The 12,500-nt window shown below is 35.4% G+C and overlaps 2 protein-coding genes across 30 annotated transcripts in view; one reads left to right on the top strand and one right to left on the bottom strand.

Annotated features, from left to right (window-relative positions):
- LOC128016052 (uncharacterized) overlaps positions 1-12,500 on the top strand; it is an 87,021-nt gene that overhangs the window by 20,106 nt on the left and 54,415 nt on the right. The gene's annotated exons all lie outside the window — the stretch shown is intronic.
- The window catches only part of LOC128016054 (ral GTPase-activating protein subunit beta-like), a 24,620-nt gene continuing 23,692 nt past the window's right edge, over positions 11,573-12,500 (bottom strand). For both annotated transcript variants that reach the window (XM_052600402.1, XM_052600403.1), the window contains one exon: positions 11,573-12,500. This exon is cut by the window's right edge and continues 478 nt beyond it. The gene's annotated coding sequence lies outside the window, so the exon portion shown is untranslated.

The raw sequence follows: 12,500 nt of genomic DNA, 5'->3' as shown, positions 1-12,500 counted from the left end.
ATGTTACAAAAGATTTCTATTTCAAATAAATGCTGTTCTTTTGAAATTTCCATTCATCTGTGAATTCTTAAAAATAAAAATTTCTGAAAATAATATTGTGCAGCACGACTGTTTTCAACACTGATAATAATCAGAATCAGTAAATCAGTATATTTTCATGATTTCTGATGATCATGTGACACTGGAGACTGGAGGAATGATGCTGGAAATACACAGAAATAAATTACACTTTAACAGATATTCACACAGAAAATTCTTCTAGAAAGTTATTTTACATTGTAATAATATTTCACAATTTTTATCATGTTTTTGATCAAATAAACGCAGCCCCGGTGAGTGGAAGAGTGGAAAGTCTTGATTATTCCAAACCAGTTTGGCAATATTTCAAGCTTTTTTGCAAACCAAATGAAGAGTGGAAAAAGAAGCTGGTGTGGTACACTAACAGCTCCACATGAACCGGAGTGTGTCAGATCGCTGCAGGGCCGATGGCCTGAGACCATGCTGCTTTTTTCACAGCAAACTTAAATGGTGGTGCCTGATTCACACCTGAGCTGAGAGCTCACACACACACACACACACACACACACAAGACGATGCAAAAGTGTATTTTCACAAAAAAGCTAGTGAAAACTAAAAAACCCGTCTGGAAAGCTACACTGCTAAAAACTATTCTAATTTGAATGGTAAAATACTGCAGTAAAAAATTATTAATTGGTTAATGATTAATTTACATATGTGCAAAACTGCTCTAAATCTAACGGGAATCTAATGGGAATCCTACAATAAAACACTGATTTGGGTATTTAAAATTGTGAATTGTGGCACAAGTTCTTGTGTGAAACATTGTCTTGCATTCAAATACCAGTTTCTTCTTATGGTTTTCTTATTCATTGTATACATTAGAGTTTGTTATATTACATTTTCTGTTATTAATTGCATGTTTATTGCATTATTTTATGGTGTTTTGAATGACAGGGTGCACCTTCTATATATTAGTGTTTCAACATTGTGATGATCTTTGATTCATCTTCCTCTGTGTACAAAACACATTTTAATAATTTTAACTATTTAAGGTAATGCAATATAATATTCCTTTTTTTTTTTTTTTTTTTTTTTTTTTTTACCGTAAACTTAATTTCAATCAGGAAAACATAAAATGTCATATTTCACCTTTTTTATTTCTAAAAATATATTTTACATTTTAAGGTTCTGGCAACTTTTTTTTTTTTTCAGCATTTTATTTTATTTATTTATTAATTTTTTAAGTGCATGATAGCTTCAATTGCATTTTCTTTGTGAAATACTCACATTGCACGACTTTACTGCTGTTATTTGGTGAACATCAGCAGCTCTAAAACACAGTAAGAGCAGCAGTTTTGAGTCATTTATTTATTTAACTCATCCTCTCTGGTTTCCAAACTGTCTACTACGATTAGCAGTTTTTGCTGACTTGAGCGTGTTACTCAGACACGACACGGTAACACAGTGGTTTAGACACATCTGCAGCTAAAATAAGAGTGCAGTCCTGTTCCTAATGCCACATCAACACTTAGCTTTCTAGCTTAAAATATAGCATTACGTATAGCATTTTTATGGCATGGAAAGAAAGCTTTGGAGGAACCATGAAGAAACCAATCTTGTATCTACACCCACTCAACTGCTAATTTAACCAGATATAATCCAAATACTCAGGATTTATGATAACATTGACTAATGAGTCCATTGTTTAATTAAATATAATGATGATAAAGAGTAAGCCAGATAAAGAGAAACAAGTGCAGTACATCAGATAGGAAACAAAAGACTGCATATATGGAGAAACAGGGGAGAAATTATTTATTTTTAGCGGTGAAGGCAAAAAGATAAATAAAGATGGCTAAAAGACATTATGATTGGCTGGTTTTTATTACAAAACATATTATATTATAGACCTGAATGATAATACAAGAACATAACATATTAATATAACCATGCACTATTCATTTATTAATTATTTCACCATTATTAAGGGAATTAAGTATACCATTAAGAGTCCATGTTGTTGTTTTGGGCTGTCTGAGGTGGTATTATTTTTTTTTTTTAACATTTAAAAAAATAATCACAAAGAATGCAAAAATGTCCAAAATGCAAGACGAGTACTGCTATAAAGATATTTTATATAAAGTGAAAAAAGCATTATTTGTGAATCATTTTGGCACTTTTTACTCAAAGACTAATGACAAATAGAAAACCTATGCTAAAAAAAACAACAACAACAACAAAAAATGTTGTAATAATATATATAGCATAACAAGAAATGCATAAGCCAGCCATTTCTGACCAGAAACAACAAAAGGTAAAAAAAAGGAACAAAAATTATAATTTTTTGTGAAGTTATGATACCCCATGTGAGAGTCCAATCCAATAACATTAACTAGCTTTTTTGAAGAAAATGAAAATCGTCTCAAGATCAAAATGAGCGCAACATAACAATAATGATGTTTGTTTATAAAAGGTTTTTTATGTTCAGCGAGTGTCAGTGCTGTTCCTGCTCATGCATCTGTGTCTCAGGATGCTGTGAGAGTCACAGGAGCTGTTCACAAGCCGCGGTGCTGAAACTGCCTCACATTGCCTTCAACGAGCCGCTGACTCACGCTTAATTGAGTGAGATTAGACGCGGTCGGAGGGCAATGCTGTGAAGATACTCGCACTGGTATCGCCTCAAAACAGAGGCAACATCTGCAGCTGATATCACCAAACATACTGGAAACACATCATTACACTTTCATATATAACAACCGATAATGTTGACATTCGGTCAGTACTGTGGGATATCTTAAAGCAATGCCACAGTGCATGGAAACTGATCATATGTGGTATTTTCACTGATTAAACTGTTTTTACAGCGTGTTTAAGCGATTGCAGATGTTTGCTTGTCTTTCTGTCTTTGGTGTGTGGCTCTGATTATGCAGCGGTTGATGCTGATCTCAGGTTAATAATAATGATACAGGACGAGGTACAAAAGAGAATGAGAAACAATACAGCTCTGGATAAGCTAAAACAGGGGAATTTGAAACCAAATCTCTTTCAAGCTTGAGATGTGCCTCTAAATTACATTAGATTGGATTTCTTCAGCTTGTAACAAGAACCTTCAAACACCAACACAATGTGTGCATGAAATCTGAGCGTCAAAAGATTCTCTGGGTGAATAAAATCTATTCATATCACAAAACAAGCTTTCAGAGTGTTATAATGAACCACCAGAAACCATGTTCTGCTGCTAAAACAATCTCCAATTAACAACCGTCAAATGCATGAAATGCACAACAGAAATGCAGCAGATGACAGTTAATTACCAGACCTTCACCATGAAGAACACGAGTCTCGAGCAGAATGATTCATTGCCGTCAAAACATCTCAAAGGCCTCAAAATCACCTCGGACTTCAGAGGGTTAAAGATTTCACACTTTTCCACAAGGAACTGGAGTCATATGTATACACAGTAATCATGAATCCGGCTCTAAACTGAATTATTAATACCATTAACATCGCACTATTGCTACAATCCTTTTAGAATTATATAATCAGCGACCGGAAAGAATTGCAGCATCTTCTCTTGCCATAACTTCTGCTAAATGCATGACATGCACAACAGGAATGCAGCAGATAACAACAGTTCCCAGTCATGAAGAACAACAGCCTGAAGTCCCAAACAGAACGATTCACTTTAGGAAATAAAAGCTCTTTGGGCAGATATTCATCTGAAGCTTTTTAGCTTTTATAGCTTTTTGGGAGTAAGAGAACAGACAGAGAACAGAGAAGGAAAAGTCACATCATGTTCTAGCTACTAGAACAATCCTGCCACACTGTAAACATGTGAAGCCCAAACACAATCATTACACAAGGGTACTTTAGGCTCTAAACCGAACACTTAATGTTAAAGAAGCACAACATAACCTTTTGTTGCAGGGATATATAAAAGCAGCATCTCTTGTATCGCTCGAGGAATCACGACCCCGCTGAGCATCGCATCAAAAGCACGCGCAAAAGCGAGATGATGCCAGTGCGTCTCCAGAAGCTCTTTGTTGTGATGGTACTCACACGTAAGCGTGGTAGATGAACGCCCATCCGCGAGGTCTCTCCAGAACATTGTAGAGGAAATTCTGCAGGCGTCGGTAGAACGCGTTGCGCTTCGGCGGCCTCTTCCCGGAGATGCTGGAGCGCTGTTTGCTCAAGATGCTGCCGCGCTTCGTCGCCTCCGCGCCCGCGATCAGCAGCGCGCCGTCTCGGCTCGACTCCGTCGCTCCCGCCTCGAGCCCCACGAAACCCACCTTCAGCTTCTTCTCGGCCTGCGGGGCGGGATACACGCCGCCGTTGCGGGATTTCTGCACCATGCTGAAGGTGCTGCTGTCGTCATGGAGATCCGCTGGTGCTGATGCTGCGGGTCTTCCGCCCTTCGCCAGGTGCGAGCATCACTGCGCGCGAGAGGTGCGCGGCGCGGAGGAACGAGAAGCCAATAGCGACGCGAAGACGATCTGCAGCCTACCTCTCTCTTTCTCTCTCTCTGTCTCTCTCTGTCACACACACACCATCCCTCTTCACTCTCTCTCTACACAGGTTTGACTCTCTCTCTATCTCTCCCTCTCTCCCTCTCTCTCTGTCTCTCTCTCTCTCACACACACACACACACACACACACACACACACGCACAAACGCAAACCCTCACTCTTCACTTTCTCTCTCTCTCTCTCTCTCTCACTCACTCACACCCTCCCTCCCTCTTCACTCTCTCTCTACACAGGTTTGACTCACTCTCTCTCCCTCTCTCTCTCTCTCTCTCTCTCTCTCTCTCTCACTCTCAAGTCAAGTCATCTTTATTTATATAGTGCTTTAAACAAAATACATTGCGTCAAAGCAACTGAACAAGATTCATTATGAAAACAATGACAGTTAAAGGCAGGTCATCATTGAATTCAGTGATGTCATCTCTGTTCAGTTTAAATAGTGTCTGTGCATTTATTTGCAATCAAGTCAATGATATCGCTGTAGATGAAGTGACCCCAACTAAGCAAACCAGAGGCGACAGCGGCAAGGAACCGAAACTCCATCGGTGACAGAATGGAGAAAAAAACCTTGGGAGAAACCAGGCTCAGCTGGGGACCACTTCTCTCTCTCTCTCTCTCTCTCTCTCTCTCACACACACACACACACACACTCCCTCTTCACTCTCTCCAGAGCTAGTTTTGGTGTTGAGAAGGTAACTACTCCTGTTTGAGTTTCCAATGCAAGCATCTTACAGGACCTTATAGCCATAAATGATGCTTGTTTTATTTCAAATCCAGATTTAAAAGATAAATGGGCTTTTTGTGGTTTAATTAGCTTAAGTTGGTCGCCCTTCTTCAGACTCGCCTGATTATTTATTTTTAACAGCAGGTTATAGGAATGTTTTATTTATTTATTTATATTGTTTTTCAATTTGAACTTATATAGCATAACCTGTTTGGGGCACGCATAGTAAACTTACCTTATAGCTATAAGTGATGTTTGTTTCCAAACCCTAGATGAAATCTGTGCTGGATAGTGATGGTTGGAGGTGAGCCGATGTCTCACACAAGGGAATATGACAGTATTGATGGATGGATGTATTATTGATCACCGTCTGAGTTCTCTCTGGGAATCAAAGGCCATGTGAGAAAGCCAAAAATCACTGGCAATTTAACATAAGATTGACCAAAAACACAACAAACATTTGTTTTCTGATGAAAAAATAACCAGCCACGAAAGCTTATTTATCAGAAGAGCGGCTGTGATAACTCATCAATATCTGAGCGTGTTTGTAAGAACAAACGCAGAGCTGCTTTTCATCTCTTCTGGGTTGTGTTGCCATGACAACATCTCAGCTAACAATGAGTCCTTTCAGGTTGTGCGTGTTCATCATCATCATCATCATCATCTTCATCGTTATCCTTACAGTAGAGATGATGATGATAATCATAAAGCATCACAGAATCAGCAAACACTGCTAAAGGTCACGTCAGATAAAACACACTTACTGTACATTTTCAAAGATGAACAGTTGAGAACTGAAACGTAATGTCATTCATCATTATACTTTGATAGAATATCTCATAAACATGAGTTTATATTTCTTATAATATATATCTCCTAATTCTGAGGTTATATCTCTTAATAATGAGTTTATACCTCATTAATTTGAGTTAAAATGTCATAATCCTGATTTTTTTCGGAGTTTATATTTCTTATTTCTGAGTTCATCCAAAGTCCTTTCAGGCAAGTCGTGCCACTCGGCCGCCATCTTGGCAGCTATTTCGGACTAACAAGACCAGCTCCTAACTAAATAAATGGTGAGAGAGTCAGAACTGCACTTTCATTGGTCACCGGAACATAAAAACTGCATGTATAGAAAAAAAAAAAAAAAAAAATCGCTAAAAAATAAGGTTTAAAACGCCATTTCCCCCACAGGTTATACTTTTACTAATCATGCGCAAGGGTTCATGACACCAACTTTATTTACATCTCTATCTAGAATGCCGGTGTTGTGCCAAGCACTTAAACAAACGCTCAGTGTCACGATATAAAATGCATCTTGTTAGCCCGATGCCTTCGCGTTGTTATCACCCTCTTCAATGTGGAGTCCATCTGATCTTCTACACCAGGCGGCAAGGAAGTCGACCGGAAGTTGAAGTCGGCCGGGTGCCGCCATCTTGTAGCAGAACTTCACTTGCGTTAGCATCCCATTGACTCCCATTCATTTTAGCGTCACTTTGACAGAGAATAAGTTTACATCTGAGGCTTTTAAAGACTCAGTTTGTCCATTATTTATTTCTAAAGATACACGACAATGTATAAAGGGCTCCATTACCTTCTATGTTACATTATGGCCCTGTAGAAACAGTTTTTGTAAAAAATAGGCTAACGATTGCGTCATAACCACTCGTCTCTCTGTCACATTACCGTACAGACAGGAGGAGAAGCTCGCAAGCAATTAACTTAATATGGCGTACTGGCGTTACATTTTAAAATACTATACGAAATAATTAATCAGAAAACTTACTCCTGCTCACTCACGACAAAGAACTCCCCGCTCAAGCTCGCCGTCTCTGCAAGATTAACGATGGCAGTTTGCACGCACAGCTACTAGAAGATTTACATCTGGCAGACAGGTTGCTGACGTCGTCAAGCGTCCTTTGAGTCTGCGCGTCAGAAACGGAAGTTTACGCTAAAAATGGGCTTCACTTGTCTCAATTGAGTTCCAATGGGGTCGCTGTGTCCATTTCTTTTACTGTCTATGTTCTACAGACGGCAACTCGCTGTTGCCAAAACGTCTCCGTTGTCGCAAAACCTCAACTGTGCGCATACGTCAGTGGAACCAGACGATAGGCTTAAATGTTTCCCGTTAAACAAACAAACATTAAACAGCACACAAACACTAAAGCTAATCCTCCAGAACAGACCATCTGGCTCTGCTGAAGATGAAGCCACTGAAGCTCAATGAAGCCACTCCGTAAAGCCAAACGCTCTACTGTTGGTGAATGCTGAAGATGTTTTCTGAAAAACACACGGACTGATCAGTAATGGTGATCATTCAGAAACTCACCATCCTATTAAAAAACTAAAGTTCTAAAAAAAAAGGGGTCTAGAAAGTACAGAAGTACTGTAACACGTTGGATTAAGTGTGAGATTTTTAAGCAGAATGTCTGAAATAGTATTTTCTTGTAAAACATACTCCAATAATCTTTGTAAGTTACTTTGTACAAATAAAAAACTTGAAAATATGTAAATGCATCATAGATACAAGATCTTACACTTGTTATCTGACACTCAAGATGGAGGAACCAACAAATGAAGACATGATACAAAGTGAGAAATTATGTAGAACGAGCCAATGGGAGCTCATTTCACCATATACAATATAAAAAAGCTCATTGCAACTTTTTATCTCATAATTCTTACTGTACACAAAATTGCAATATTAATTTGGAATAAACAGAATTATCAGATATAAATTCAGAATAAACTCAGGATTATGAAATATAAATTCAGGATTATGAGATATAAATTCAGAACTGTGAATTATAAACTCAGAATTATGAGATATAATCTCAGAATAAACTCAGGGTTACGAGGTATAAACTCAAAATTACTAAATATAAGAACAGAATTAGAAGATATAAATTCAGAATTACGGGATATAATCAGAATGAACTCAGCAATACGAAATATAAATTAAAAATTACAAGATATAAAACTCAGAGTTACGAGAAATACATTTTGAATTATGGGATATAAATTCAGAATTACAAGATATAAATTCAGAATTAAAGGATATAAAGTCAGAATTACAAGATATAAATTCAGAATTACAAGATATAATTCAGAATTACGGGATATAAACTCAGAATTACGGGATATAAACTCAGAATTACAAGATATAAATTCAGAATTATGAGATATAAATTCAGAATTATGGGATATAAACTGAGAAATTACGAGATATATACTCAGAATTACAAGATATAAATTCAGAATTACGAGATATAAATTAAGAATGATCAGATATAAACAGAATAAAAACAGGATTGTGAAATATAAATTCAGAATTATGGGATATATACTCAGAATTACGAGATATATACTCAGAATTACAATATATAAATTAAGAATTATGAGATATAATTTCAGAATTATTGGATATAAACAGAATAAAAACAGGATTATGAAATATAAATTCAGAATTATGAGATAAAAACTCAGAATTACGAGATATAAATTCTGGTATGTCATAATAAACACGGAACTGGAAGGAAAAAGTTAGAATTGCAAGATAAAACATCAAAGTTATCATTTTTATAATTATTTTAAACTCTGTGACAGAAACAAAAACAACAAAATTGTGAGATGCAAACGCAAGACTTATGAGATATGAGCCAGAAGTATGAGATATGAACATGCAAAAAAAAACTAAATCAAAAACTCAGAACTCAAAACTCAAAAACTCAGAACTGTGATATATATATATATATATATATATATACATTTTGTGGCAGAAACAAGCTTCCATAGGAAAGTGTAGAGTGTCAATGCACGGAAAGTTCAGCATAAGGCAACACCAGGCTTCAAACCAGGCAAGATGGACACTTGGCACTGGACCCCAGGAACCCACGGCGGGACGAGAGCCAGAACCTTACGGGGCCACAAAACCTTCTGCTGTCCAGAACAGAGCTCACGGCATCAGATCCTGAGATACTGCATGCTTACATGGGACACAAACAGGATTTCAATGACCTGACAATATAAATACCTTCATGCAAAGGGAGTTGCTTTGGATAAAATCGTCTGTCAAATGCATAAATGTAAAAGTAAAACAAAAATTTATTTCTGATGTTATTACATTAGAAACAATACCAAAGCCAGTATATACCATTTTACTAATATTTTTGTATCGTTTCCATGTAGAAATGTCTAAACATTCTTGTTTATCTTTATTAACATACGTGATGCGCAAGATATTATGTCTTGTTTTCTGAAAAAATGCATTAAAATTAAGTGAGTTTAAGTTTTAAACAAGAACAAATATCAGAAAAATAAACTAGTTTCCCCCTTTGATTTGATTTGTAAAAACCTTTAACATAACACATTTGTTCTGGAAATTCATGCAAATTAGTGCATGCATGTTTAACTAAATAATCACAGGTTTGCATAATTAAACATAATATTTTGGAAAACTTTTGTAATCATTGCAAAAATTTTTTTTACAATTAATCTTAATGTAATCAAACAACTGGGAAAATACACTAGTTCATCCTGGAGTTAAGTTTATTTTCCTTGCAAATATTTTTGCCAGATTTGTTATTTCTATTTTGCTTCATAAGTAAATTAATCTTGTTTTAATAATGTTTGAATATTTAACAAGATTTGATAAGAAAACAATTTTTGGAAGTGAAGAAGTTGGGTACGCACACATCATGTCCACTTAAAATAAACGAAACATGAAGTAAGATATTAAGGAAAAGATGACATTTGCTTTGATGTTTTCTGATTGAAAGACAGAGAGACATCTTTAGGTTTAACTGAAGAGTCCAGATCCTCTTTGGGTCGCTCACAGAGAGATGTGTGTGTTTATGGCGATGGTTTAGACGAGAGGAAATCAATGCCATGAATCCAGAGCTGTTTGAGCGAACGTGAGTCAGCAGTTCACACACCGTCCCGTGTGTATGTGTGTGTGTGTGTGTGTGTGTGTGTGTGTGTGAGTGTGTGAGTCAGTCAGGATTGAGTTTCTCTCATGTTTTGGGACACAGAAACAACTCATTTCAGCTTTAAGGGGAAATACAACAGGATCAGTCTAACACTGTATTTAATTAAAGGTAAGATAAAGGAAAATGCAATGGTCAGTTTAAATTTTTTTTTTTAAGTGGAAAGAAAACATCAAAAATAAACATTAAAGTGTTCATTTTATTGCACTTCAATCTTTATCAGATTTTAACTTGAATCCACATCTTTGAAGTTTGTTTCTCCTCTTCCACAGTAAACACACACCAAACTTAAAACAGTTGACAGCTTTATTCTTAAATTCTGAAGAGTTTAACCAAGTTTTTTCTTTCATATATTATCCACCTTATTCATATTATATTTAATTTCTAAACAACATTGTGAAAAACATTTTTTTTTCTGGCTGTTGACAGTCGTTTTTGATTTATGAAATGATAAAAAGAGAAATTCAAAATCTTTAACTCTACATTTTAAGAATCTTCAGATTTCTGTTCTGGAATTGTTTGCAAATTAGTGCATATTTAACTAGATAATGATGTATTTGCATATTTAAGGTTTTTTTTCTCTGCTTCAGCAGCACTTCTTCTTGACTTGAATTTGCATTTCTTAAAAACATGGTGAAAATGTATTGTGCTGGCTTTTTCCAGTGTTCAGATTCATGCAAATTCATGTATCTTTAGTTAGATAATTTTACATTTGCATATTTAAACAGAACAGTTTAGAAAACTTGTAATACAAAATTATTTTCTTAATCTGCTGCGATTAATTATGCGTATATATCTATTATTCTGACTGTATCTAGTGCAGGAAACTTCTGGAAATAAATCATTAAAATGCATCAAAATGCATGCATGAATGCTCTATAAATTACTAAATAAAACGTATAATACTAAATATATATTTTTTAAAAATAATGTTATTTAATAGTTTTTAAATACTTTATTATTATTAAAATAATAATAAAATTGCAGTTGATTTTTTAAAAATATGTCTGAACTATTAATTGAGCATAAACTATTAATGAGGCATATATATAAATATAATTAAATAAATATAAATATAAAAAATCAATTTGGTTTGTTGGGTAAACTATTATCTAACATAAAATTACTGGCTTAATGTTAATAATCTCAAATAACCCAACACAAATCAGGGTTTTAAATGATTTTTATTTATGTTTTCTTTTTTTATCACTGTCTCAATAATTCATATTACTAACTACAAACCTCATCCTCATCACACACACACACACACACACACACACACACACACACACACACACACACACGACTGTTATCTGATAGGTATTTCATTAAAATCTTTATTCCATTACATGTGTTACATTCAATATCCAATGTTTGGTTTGGACACATATATGATGGCATAAATACAAACAAGTGTTCTCCTAATCAATAATATAAGATGAGTGAGCAGAACTTCACACTCGTGTATATTTACATACAAAGTCAAACTTTATACAAAGTCCATGCCGTCAATATTTACACGGAAAAAGAGACGCCTCCGAGCGACCGGCCTTTACAGTTTGTTCTTACAAAAGAAACGCAGCGTTAACAGACCACAGAAAAGGGACGTGATGTGCAAATCTCTTCCAGAATTATTATTATGTGTTCGGGTGGCGTCTGCATTTAAAAGGCATTTCGTAATGGAAAACTGAAATAAATAAATACAGGATTGAGTTACTCCTTTCTAGAGCATGCTGCTAAAACGGTGAATTCAGCTCGGTTTGATGATGTACTCTCTAATGTGAAAGAGTCAGAAAGGAAGTAAATGATGAGCCCTTATAATGTCTTTCGACTGAAATGCATCGTCTGGAGACTGAAACAACTCTCAGAAAGAAAGAAAGAAAGAAGAAGCAGAGCTGACTACATGATGAAGAGATATACGCATGACCTGAAGAGGAAGAGGAAGCAGTGCTTCTACAGGAAATGGCTTCATGTGATACCTTCCTTCAAATAATAAACACAAATAAAGTCAAATATCATTCATTGTGACGTACAGTAACCGGCCAATCAGACATAGTTCTCTCCAAGAAATAAGAAATTAGATTTACATGATGCAAATAAAGCTTGTTTTTAAGACTGATTGACATTTTCATTAATGTATTGCAATTTTCTTTTAAGAAAATAAAGAATAAAAACAAAAAACAAGAAAAAAAAAAAAATCATGGTGGGATATGTTGTACTGCCTATTAATTATGAAAAAAAAAATAA

The sequence above is a fragment of the Carassius gibelio genome, chromosome A6, assembly GCF_023724105.1.
Source record: "Carassius gibelio isolate Cgi1373 ecotype wild population from Czech Republic chromosome A6, carGib1.2-hapl.c, whole genome shotgun sequence".
In the NCBI taxonomy this organism is placed as follows: Eukaryota; Metazoa; Chordata; class Actinopteri; order Cypriniformes; family Cyprinidae; genus Carassius; species Carassius gibelio.
The sequence above is the reverse complement of the archived record's forward strand: the minus strand, read 5'-3'. Positions and strand labels throughout refer to the sequence as shown.